We start from the raw sequence: 10,309 nt of genomic DNA, 5'->3' as shown, positions 1-10,309 counted from the left end.
TGTTTGCGTCTGTTTTAGATGGAAGAGTCCATTCGGGATTCTGTGGCTCCACCTGGTGGAAACACAATGAATGCAAATGTCCGACGGCGCCTCTGAGCAGAAACAGCAGCCTTTCCATCTTCATCAGAAATTTAATATTTGCATTTCTGAATTTACTCCATCAGAATTAGATCTGAAACGTGATTTATGCATTTTGTCCCAAAAATTATTTTAACTTCATGTGAGGGCGTCTTTTAAACTAACCTGCAAAGGGCAGCTCCAAACTGGCTCATTTGACTATTTTCATCATTTGTTCTTATTAGCTTTATCCAATTTCTGCTTTCTGCATAAGAAATGGAATGGTAACAGGCTGACCTATACATGTCTGAGTGTGCGTGCGTGTGTGTGAGGAGGGAGGAGGAATTAATTTAGGAGACAACTGTCTCCCCGTGCAGCCGTGACATGTTTATCACAGAGCAGAAACACATGCTGTCAATGATCAACTACTTGTTTGAGCATCAGTTATCTCAACATTAAGGCCCATTAGTATTCTCTGGAAACTAATTCAATTAGCGCTCTCCAGGGGCCCCGGGGCCACATCAGTCAACTCACAGGACACAGTGGCTCTGTGAGTGTGTGAGTGAATGTGTGTGTGTGTGTGTGTGTGTCAGAGGGACAATGTAAGCTTAGAAATAAGCATAATTTCTCTATTTTTTTCCATTTGCCCTCATTGGTGATGTATGGCAAATAGTGTTCTGTTTGGATTAGAGTGAGAAAGTCAGAGAAGGTGAGCTGGAAACATCCAGACTGGTATAATCCCTCTAATCAGACTGGAAGAACTGGAGGAACTGTGAGCGGCGTGGCTGGATGGCGTATCAGTGCCCGTTTTACACCTGATCAGATCTGCTGCAGCTGCGGGACTCTTTCGCCCCAGGTCATCACTGTGGTTACCCGAGTTTTGGACAGAAGGAACGACGGCTTTGGCCTCCTCTTAATCCTGGTAACACAGCTGCCTGGATTACCAGCGCACCTTGACCTTGAGGGTTTGAATCCCCGGCTTCCCGGCACAAAGCTGTCAGCTGGTTCACCTGCCGCTGGGCTGATGGGAGATAAAGAGAGGAAACAGGGTTGTGCACGCCGCCTGATACACGTCGCACATGCGCGACTCGTTTCATTTCAATAAAAGCTGTCGGTGCCTCTGATGATGTTAATGGCAGTTTGTCAGGTTCAGAAATACAGGAAAATATTCACTGTCTGTGAACTCAAAGCAAAAAGACGGGCAGACTAGAGAAACAGAGGACTAGAGAAACAGGATGAGAATAATAGAGGACGAGAGTACAGAGGACGAGAGTAACAGAGGACTAGAGTAACAGAGGACGAGAGTAACAGAGGACGAGAGTAACAGAGGACTAGAGTAACAGAGGACTAGAGAACAGAGGACGAGAGAAACAGAGGACGAGAGTAACAGAGGACTAGAGAAACAGAGGACTAGAGTAACAGAGGACGAGAGAAACAGAGGACGAGAGTAACACAGGACGAGAGTAACAGAGGACTAATGAAACAGAGGACTAGAGAACAGAGGACGAGAGTAATAGAGGATGAGAATAACAGAGGACGAGAGTAACAGAGGACGAGAGAGTAACAGAGGACTAGAGTAACAGAGGATGAGAGTAACAGAGGATGAGAGTAACAGAGGACTAGAGTACAGAGGACGAGAATAACAGAGGACTAGAGTAACAGAGGACTAGAGTAACAGAGGACTAGAGAAACAGAGGACTAGAGTAACAGAGGACATAGTTGAAAGAGGGGCCGTGACTGTCTTAAGCCGGTGCAGAAAGACTGTTTCCTGTTGGGCCGGGCAGTGATTTCCTGCCCTGTGATCGTCTCTTCCGTATGATTAGACTGATGTGTAGAGCAGGCAGTCACATGACGGCTTGGCTCCGCGGCCGTTCGTCCGTGCACGCAAACGAGTCACACCGAGGATTAACCACAGCGGGGTGTGGGGGCAGCTTTCATGTTAGCGGGGTTAGCATTAGCCCTCGCTTATGTATGGAGGACCCAAAAGATCAAAACACAGCAGCATTTCAGGAAAAACCTAAATTAATTCCCCCTAAATATTCCAAACCACTGCAGACACACACACACACACACACACACACACACACACACACAAGGCTGACAAACGAACATGTATGACATAATTAAACATACACACACGTAGGCCGAGGCAGCCCGAGGGTCCATGTAATAAAATTAGCCCAAATTAGTGACCTCTTTTTCAGACCCTACACAATACCAGAGGGGGCCTACACTCACACGCACACACACACTCACACACGCACAGCTGACTCCTTTTGGCTGATATAGATGATTTGTAATGCTGGGACCATCTGTTGAAACGCTAAACTGGTTAGATAGAATAAAAGAAAAAGTCCAAACATAAAATAAACCATCTGCGTCTTCTGTTATTTAGAGTTGTTCTTGTTGGTGTTTCTGGACAATCACTGAATAGTGACTTTAAAATAAATATACTGAAAATAACATAAATGTTACAATAAATGCATTTATTCATGTTGCCTCTGTCTTTATCCTGCAGCAACATTTTTTGAGTGTAAATCACTTTCTACAGGTGAAAGGGATGTAAGTAAAAGAAGAATCTCTTGAACATTTAAAGTTGGGGAAACCCCTGATGTGTGTGTGTGTGTGCATGTGTATGTGTGTGTGTGTGTGTGTGGGGGTAGGTTTTTCTGACATTTGTCAACACCCTGATGTTTTAATCTTTCCTGCCTGCAGGTATTAACAGATTATGAACGTTCTGCATGGCTTCACGCGCCGCATAAGGAGCCGTTTCACTTCATTCACAGAAGAGGTGAGACTGAGGCCAACAGGAGGAGGAGGAGGAGGAGGAAGAAGAGGAGGAGTTAGAGCATTCTGAGTTTCCCCTGCAGTATCTGAACAGAAGACGATCATCACGACAATTCTACATTTTATAAATGTAAGTTTCTACATTTGCCGCTGTTTATTAAGCAGATCAGAAACAGGAAACGTAGTCTTTACATGTGCTGCCCTCTAGTGGCCGAGCATGAAAACATCGGTCCACATCGTTAACAATCAAACGCGCGAGAACGTTTCTTGCGCCAGACGTTGGCGATTAGCCGTGGTTTCCATGACAACGCAGAACTAAACGAGGCAAATCAAAGAGGTAGAATCAAGACATATTTGTACGCTGGACACAGCAAGGAGTGTGCAGAAGTACAGCAGCAATAGATCCTATAAATCCAGTTCAGAACTACAGACTCCAGGATCCAGTTTATCGGAGCTTCCATTAAACTGGGCTCCACGTCCTCAGCCGAGGTGTAATCGGCTCTTTCGGCGCCTCGCCTGGCTGCTGTGCAGCGGTGATCTTTCAGCGTGCCGGCACCCCGCTAACACCTCTCTGCAGCCCTTCAATTAGCAGTTTATTATTGCAGGGGCCCTCGGCTCTGCCCCCCCCCCCCCCACCCAGCTGCATGCCAACGGCTCCCAACAGTCCGAGCGGTTGTGTTTCTGGAGAGATGGTCGGCGAGTGCAGAGTGACACCTTTCAACGGCAGGCGGACACTTTTCTGAGATTCCAGGTGTTGCGTGTGTAGCGTATTCACATGCATCCTGAATACGCTCCTCTGTTCCGATTAGCAAACCAAAGTTACGGATCAGAATTTTAGACACGTCACCCATCCCTGCTAGCTAAATACGTGTCTGCCGATCGGTCGGTGAGGTCATTGGACATTCAGACCTCTAGTAACGAGGTAAAAAGCTGCAGCTCGAGCCTCTCAAGCCTAAATCAATTAAATAAAAACATTAAAAGTTGTCTTTGTTAGCCTGCTTTTCACCAATGTGACCAATGGGGTCCGTTCCTGTCCCATCAGGTCAAAGGTCACGCCGGGACGAGCGCGCCGGGACAAAGACTGAAGATGTCATTAAAACGATCAGAGTTCCTGCCAGGAACGCCCCCCAACCTTTGACCTATACAGGATTGTTACTCTTGTTCCCAGGATAAACAGACAAAAAAACCAAGTGACTCTGAACAGGTCGTTGTATCCGCAGATATCTCTCACCTTCCGGCGTGTGTGTGTGCGTGCGTGTGTGTGTGTGCGCCTCTCCCCTCCTGCCGATGGGCAGCTGGTTAGATATTGTTAGGCTTCCATTTGCCATTTACATTTTCTCTGCTTGACATAATTGAGGAATGGATGCTCTTATGAAAATTAAACTCTCCGTCCTGCCGGGTTACTGTAACCCTGTTAAAATGTAATGAGATTCTTTATGCGTCGTCTTGTGATTTTTTTATTCAATAGAATATCAGTATGACTAATTCCCCAGGCCCAAATGTGGACTGGGACACGGCGTTATTGATAGGCCAGTGCATAAGTGGTCTCTGTTGGCCGGCCTCTAATGGCCTAATAATGCATTATAGCGGCATCGGCGGGCCGGCGGCCTCGGTGCTTATTGTCGTTATTGAAAACACCTGAGCGGCCATTCATCAAGGTTCACTCACCGAGGCCCATCCGTTCATTAGCCTGTCAGTAAACATCTTTATTTGGTTTTTGGCTGCCGATACTGAACGTGTCGGGCAGCTCGCTGACTTCTGAGCAGCGAAGAACACCTGAGGACGTTTGGACCTGGCTGCTGTGTTTCCACGACAACAGGGCAGATGACAGGGCGAATTAGTTCCTGGAACCGGGTTTTTTTGGGAAGGGGGGGGGGGGGGGGTCACTCACCCTGCATATTTGTCTTCCACAGTGATCTGTGTGGGTACGAGAGAGGGCAGAGCCCAGAACCTGTCTGGGCCGGTGTAGCCGCCACGGACGGCTAACGAAGACGGATGGTTCGGAGGAGAGACGATCAACCTCGTCCACTCCCTCTTTAGTTAAAAAGCAAATCATCACCGCAGGCGGGCGGATTAACATATTCATAAATATGAACCTTTTCAGCAAAGCAGCGTTGTAACTGATAAACACGTCGCCTAATTAAGGGAAACGCCCGAACGTGGTTTCAGCGTTAGCGCTGACTCATCAACACCCTCATTAGTGGCAGATTTATATTAATTCACGTTTGTCTGGTTTTGTCGCCATCTTGAAAACGTCGTTAATGCTTCAGCTTCGTTTATTCACTGTGACTTTAAACTTTAATGAGTTTGGTTGGTTTTTAAAAATGAACAGATTGTTTTAATTGTCTCGTGATGCATTGAGATTTGAATGAATGACAAAACGAAAAAAAAAAAAAAGAAACCATCATGTAGGTTTGATTTTTACATTCAAATAAATAAAGACGTCTACGTCACTTTGAAGGCTTTATTAGTTATTTACTCTCTCAGCTCCCAGGCAACAATAAAACAATCAAACCGCAAACAAGAAAAACGTGTTTTCACATCGGCCCAAACTGGGATGCATAATTTATAAATTCCTGGACATTTGTAGCACATTTAGACAATTTAATGAATAAATTAGGCAGTATTGTGAAAATCAGCAGCGTCGGACGCGGCGCCCCGACACAAATACGGACTAATATGGTTGCAAACGGCAGGGACGATTAATCTGGGGGGAAACTACGACAAATTGAGCAGATGAGCAAAAAGTTTCGGGATTTAATTCCGATTAAAAAAGAAAAGGCAGCGTGTTTTATCGCTCTGGATTCTAATCTGGTAAATGGCCTAAAAATCAAACGCTGCCATCGGTGGCTTTTAGTTGGTTCCACATAAACGATGCGGGCGACTTCGGCCTCATTGTGGTGAAGAATTTGCTGACTTGTGGCCCAGAGAGACGAATGATGTGCGGCTTCATCAGTTTATCAGCGGCTCCGCAAAAAAAAAAAAAGCAGATGTCTTATCGGAATCACTGTTTGTTTGGGTTTTTTGGGGGGGTCTTAATCGAGTTTTTCCTTTAACAAATGGCAGCAACTGACGCAAAAGCTTTTAAAAAAGTCATATTCATTTATCTTATCACATATTTGCTGCTTTTACGGTAACGTCTGGTTTTCAGAGGGTCTGATTTACAGGAAAAGACGCATCAGATGCGCAGAGACGGCTGACAGGGTGGAGTGAGATAACTGAGGACACAGGACATTTCTGCTGAGCTTCTCTGCCCTGAAGAATGTCAGTCATCTTGGTTCCTTTGCCATAACCATGTGGTCACGGTGCATCCAGACTGATGCTGGGGTTCAGGGAACGGGTTTCCACAGAGTGGAGGGAGTCACACCTTCAGGACATGGAAGGAAAAAGCTGTGAGTTCACCAGGCTGAAGCTGCAGTTTCATAGGAGGAGCAGGAGGCTCCTGCATCCACCTGGGTGGGTGGGTGGGTGGATGGATGATGGATGGATGATGGATGGATGATGATGGGGGATGGATGGATGGATGGATGGATGGATGGATGGATGGATGATGATGGGGGATGGATGGATGGATGGATGGATGGATGGATGATGGATGGATGATGATGGGGGATGGATGGATGGATGGATGGATGATAATGGGGGATGGATGGATGGATGAAGGGTGGATGGATGGATGAAGGGTGGATGGATGGATGGATGGATGGGTGGATGGATGATTATGGGGGATGGATGGATGGGGATGGATGGATGATGGATGGGTGGATGGATGGGTGGATGATGGATGGATGGATGGATGATGGATGGGTGGATGGATGGATGGGTGGATGATGGATGGATGGATGGATGGATGGATGATGGATGATGGATGGATGGATGGGTGGATGGATGGATGGGTGAATGGATGGATGGATGGATGGATGGATGGATGGATGGATGGGTGGATGGATGGATGGATGGGTGGATGGATGGATGGATGGATTGATGGATGGATGGATGGATGGATGATGGGTGGATGATGGATGGATGGTGATGGATGGATGGATGGATGGATGGGTGGATGATGGATGGATGGATGATGGATGATGGATGGATGATGGATGGATGATGGAGGATGGATGGATGGATGGATGGATGATGGATGGATGGATGGATGATGGGATGGATGGATGGATGGATGGATGGATGATGGATGGATGGATGGATGGATGGATGGATGGATGGGTGAATGGATGGATGGATGGATGGATGGATGGGTGGATGGATGGATGGATGGATGGATGGATGATGGATGATGGATGGATGGGTGGATGATGGATGGATGGATGGATAGGAGGATGGATGGATGGATGGATGATTGGATGGATGGATGAAGCTGTAGGCCCCACTCACATCTCCACGCTCAGGGGGAATGAGATGGTTAATTGTCTTCCTGATTGTCTTGGTTCCTTCTGAACCACCTTCATCCTGGCATTTGTTGAAATTCCGTCCCGAACTGAGGGAACTTTTTCCAGATGATCACTAAACTTACTTTGCTAATTTAAATCCAGATCTTAGACTCCATTTAAGTAAAACGAGCTCAGTGTTCCCTTACATTTAGCTCCGTCTTGGTCATGGTGGGAGCTGTAAATATCGCTGTGGACAGTTCTGTTGAACTAAAGTTCAGACATCCTCATGTTCCGGCCGTTACCAACACAACGAGCAGAATTTAGGAGACGTAACTGGTTACAGAAAGAAGGGCCGTGTGTCCGAGGCCACACACGACTGTAGAACTGATGTCGCTGACACATTAATGAGGGCAGTTCTTCTCCCTCCAGCTCAGGACACACAGGTCAGATTCATGGAAGCTAAAATTCCAGGAAAATAAACGCATCTCTCCTCGTCTGAGAGTGGGCGGAGCCACGCATGTCTGTCAGTGTCCGTCAGGCCCAGCGACCTCAGACCAAACACAAACAGGCAGAACCACCATGTGATGCACAAACGGCCACGTTAACCCTGGAAAAGTCTGAACATCCTGAGCTTGTTTATGAAGACGAAAGTGTGTTTTCAGTGAACAACAGCACCGAGAGCGGAAACAGCCGTTAGTCTTCTAGAAGGTGGTAAAAGCTGTCCACAAATAGATTAAATATATGAGTGTGGAAAATTGATATTCCATGAAGCTTTCACATGTTCACTAGTGCAATAACTTAAATAAAGCAAGCCATTTTAATTAAAGAAGCCCTCATGCACAATGCATAAATATAATCTTGTATACTTATGGCCAGCAGAAAAGCATACGAAAAGAGCAAATTATTATTTCTATCCACCCCATAAACTAAAGATAAAGTAACCTATTATTATTATTATTATTATTATTATTATTATTATTATTATTATTATTATTATTATTATTATTATTATTGTCAGTGATTTAACGGTGTTTTTCCGTTTCTGACCTCTAGGGGGCAATAAGAGCGCGAAAACCATCGTGACCTTTGAGATGTTCAGGACAAACGCGCATAAATCTGACAGCTCTGAAGAAGAGAAGACAGAAGCATCAAATATGTGTTTATGCACTCTTTTGTGTGAAAAGATATTTTTCATTTTGTTTAAACTAGGCTGAACATCTCAAAATAGGAATTAAATAACACCTATTTTTAGCTACATTTCAGATTAAATGCATCATTCTCACCTGCTCTTGGCATTAAACTGAGCAAAATTCAATTGTCCAGTCTGTCAGAGGTGCCAACACATTTTTCGAAGCATTTCAAGACAAATAAGAGCTGTTAAGTGACCTTGTTTGGCAGCGGCAGCATGGCAGCGGCAGCATGGCGGCGGCGCCGGCAGCGATGGCGGAGGCAGGCAGCTCTCTTGGCAGAGCGAGACTGAGTGAAGCCTTCTCGACAGTGTTCGTCATCCCGGGCCGAGGCCCCTTGAGAACTTCTGAATGAGTAAAATGATTTGATTATGTTGAGGCTAATGACGGGGGGCATTCTTAGATCCATCTCCAGGGTTTTTCTTTGCTTCTGCCCCTGATTCAGCGTCCTGTCAGCAGCTTGTTAGACGGCTCCTCGCTGCCACGCTTTCAACTGGCAGATGAACGCTGAGAGACAAACGACAGAGAGGCAATAAGAAGAAAGGCAAGCACGGAGAAAGGTTCCAGTCCCGTCATCCGGAAAACAAAGCTAATCGGAAAACAAAGCTTTTCGCTGCGGTGGCGAGTTTCAGCGAAGCACAATAATGTGCGTGAAGATGAGAGTGGCCGTACGTGATTATTTGTGCGTAATCGAAACATACTCGATGTGCAATCACATCTAATCAGCTCAGGATCCGGAGGGCATTTTAAAGAGTGAAACAGATATTTCTGCGCTGGCGAACGGGCCAACACGGAGCCCAATGTCATCTCTGAGAGACGTCGGATAAACTGGAAAAGCTGTTGACATTAAAGGGAATTAAAATTCTGCTTATTTTGGATCAAAGGAAGGATCCCACAGCTAAAAACCTCTCTAATCTGATCGGTTTTTCTAATAGAATGTGGTCAGGCCTGGCTAATTCATTCCCATTAAAGTTCAATCACAATTAAGGAGTTTTTGTCTATAATTTGTAAAATACATAAGTAACATAACCCATAAGATTTATAGTCAGAAACATCTCTTCATAGGACAGTAAAGTAGGAGCTGCATTTGTTCAGGTGACCTCCTGGGATCTGACACATCCTGATTTCATTACAGAAGAACAAAGACAACAGAGCTGCAGGCTGGCGTCCACGTGTTTCAGGCCATCGTGACAAAAACGCACAACAATGCTAATTAGCGTTGCCGCGGCAGGCGTCAATCCAGACCATATGGAGACGAACACGGAGGAACGAGCTCGGCGCGGCATCACGCTCAGGACAAAGCTGCTGACTGACTGACAGCGACCTCCTCGTCCTACACGTCAACACAACAAAGAGTTGACAAGCAGCTGCGCACCCCCCCCCCCCACAGAAAAACCCCAAACAAATTACTGTAAAGAAAAGTAAATTACATCAGGGCGGATACGAAGAGGATTCACTTCGGTTCTAACAGACGCTCGGCCTTCTGGGAGTTTGCTGAATGGTCACGGGGGGTCACTGTGATTACGTTTTGCTCTGAAGGTGATGTGTGTAATAATCTGCGTGTTTGGGTGACGTGTGTATTCGCCCACGTGTACAAGGCTCAGTCAGATGATGTCAGTGGACTTGTTATCGGAGGTAATAACAGGATTACAGTCGTCCCATTGATCCCATCATCAATCAGGCAGAAAGACACGTTTTATCGCAAATGTTGCTGCACTTTAAATAATTGTCATGCAAGACGCAAACAGATAACACCAAAATCACAACACAACGAGAGCTTGTTTCGGTAGGACCCCCCCCCGTTTTTAAAAGGAATTACGTTTGTCGCACAAATCTTTATTTTAGGACGACTGTGGACCTGAATCCTGTCTCCCAGGCTGATGAGGCGAT

At 45.9% G+C, this 10,309-nt stretch overlaps 1 long non-coding RNA gene across 1 annotated transcript; it reads right to left on the bottom strand.

Annotated features, from left to right (window-relative positions):
• Positions 1 to 5,294: 5,294 nt before the first annotated feature.
• LOC130532505 (uncharacterized) lies at positions 5,295 to 9,363 on the bottom strand. The gene is made up of 2 exons (XR_008952348.1): positions 8,619 to 9,363; positions 5,295 to 6,211 (listed from the first exon to the last, which is right to left on the bottom strand). It is a non-coding gene; the product is annotated as an uncharacterized LOC130532505 (long non-coding RNA).
• Between the last annotated feature and the right edge of the window lie 946 nt (positions 9,364 to 10,309).

The sequence above is a fragment of the Takifugu flavidus genome, chromosome 10 (genome assembly GCF_003711565.1).
Source record: "Takifugu flavidus isolate HTHZ2018 chromosome 10, ASM371156v2, whole genome shotgun sequence".
NCBI classification, from domain to species: Eukaryota; Metazoa; Chordata; class Actinopteri; order Tetraodontiformes; family Tetraodontidae; genus Takifugu; species Takifugu flavidus.
This window is presented reverse-complemented; position numbering and strand designations above follow the sequence as displayed.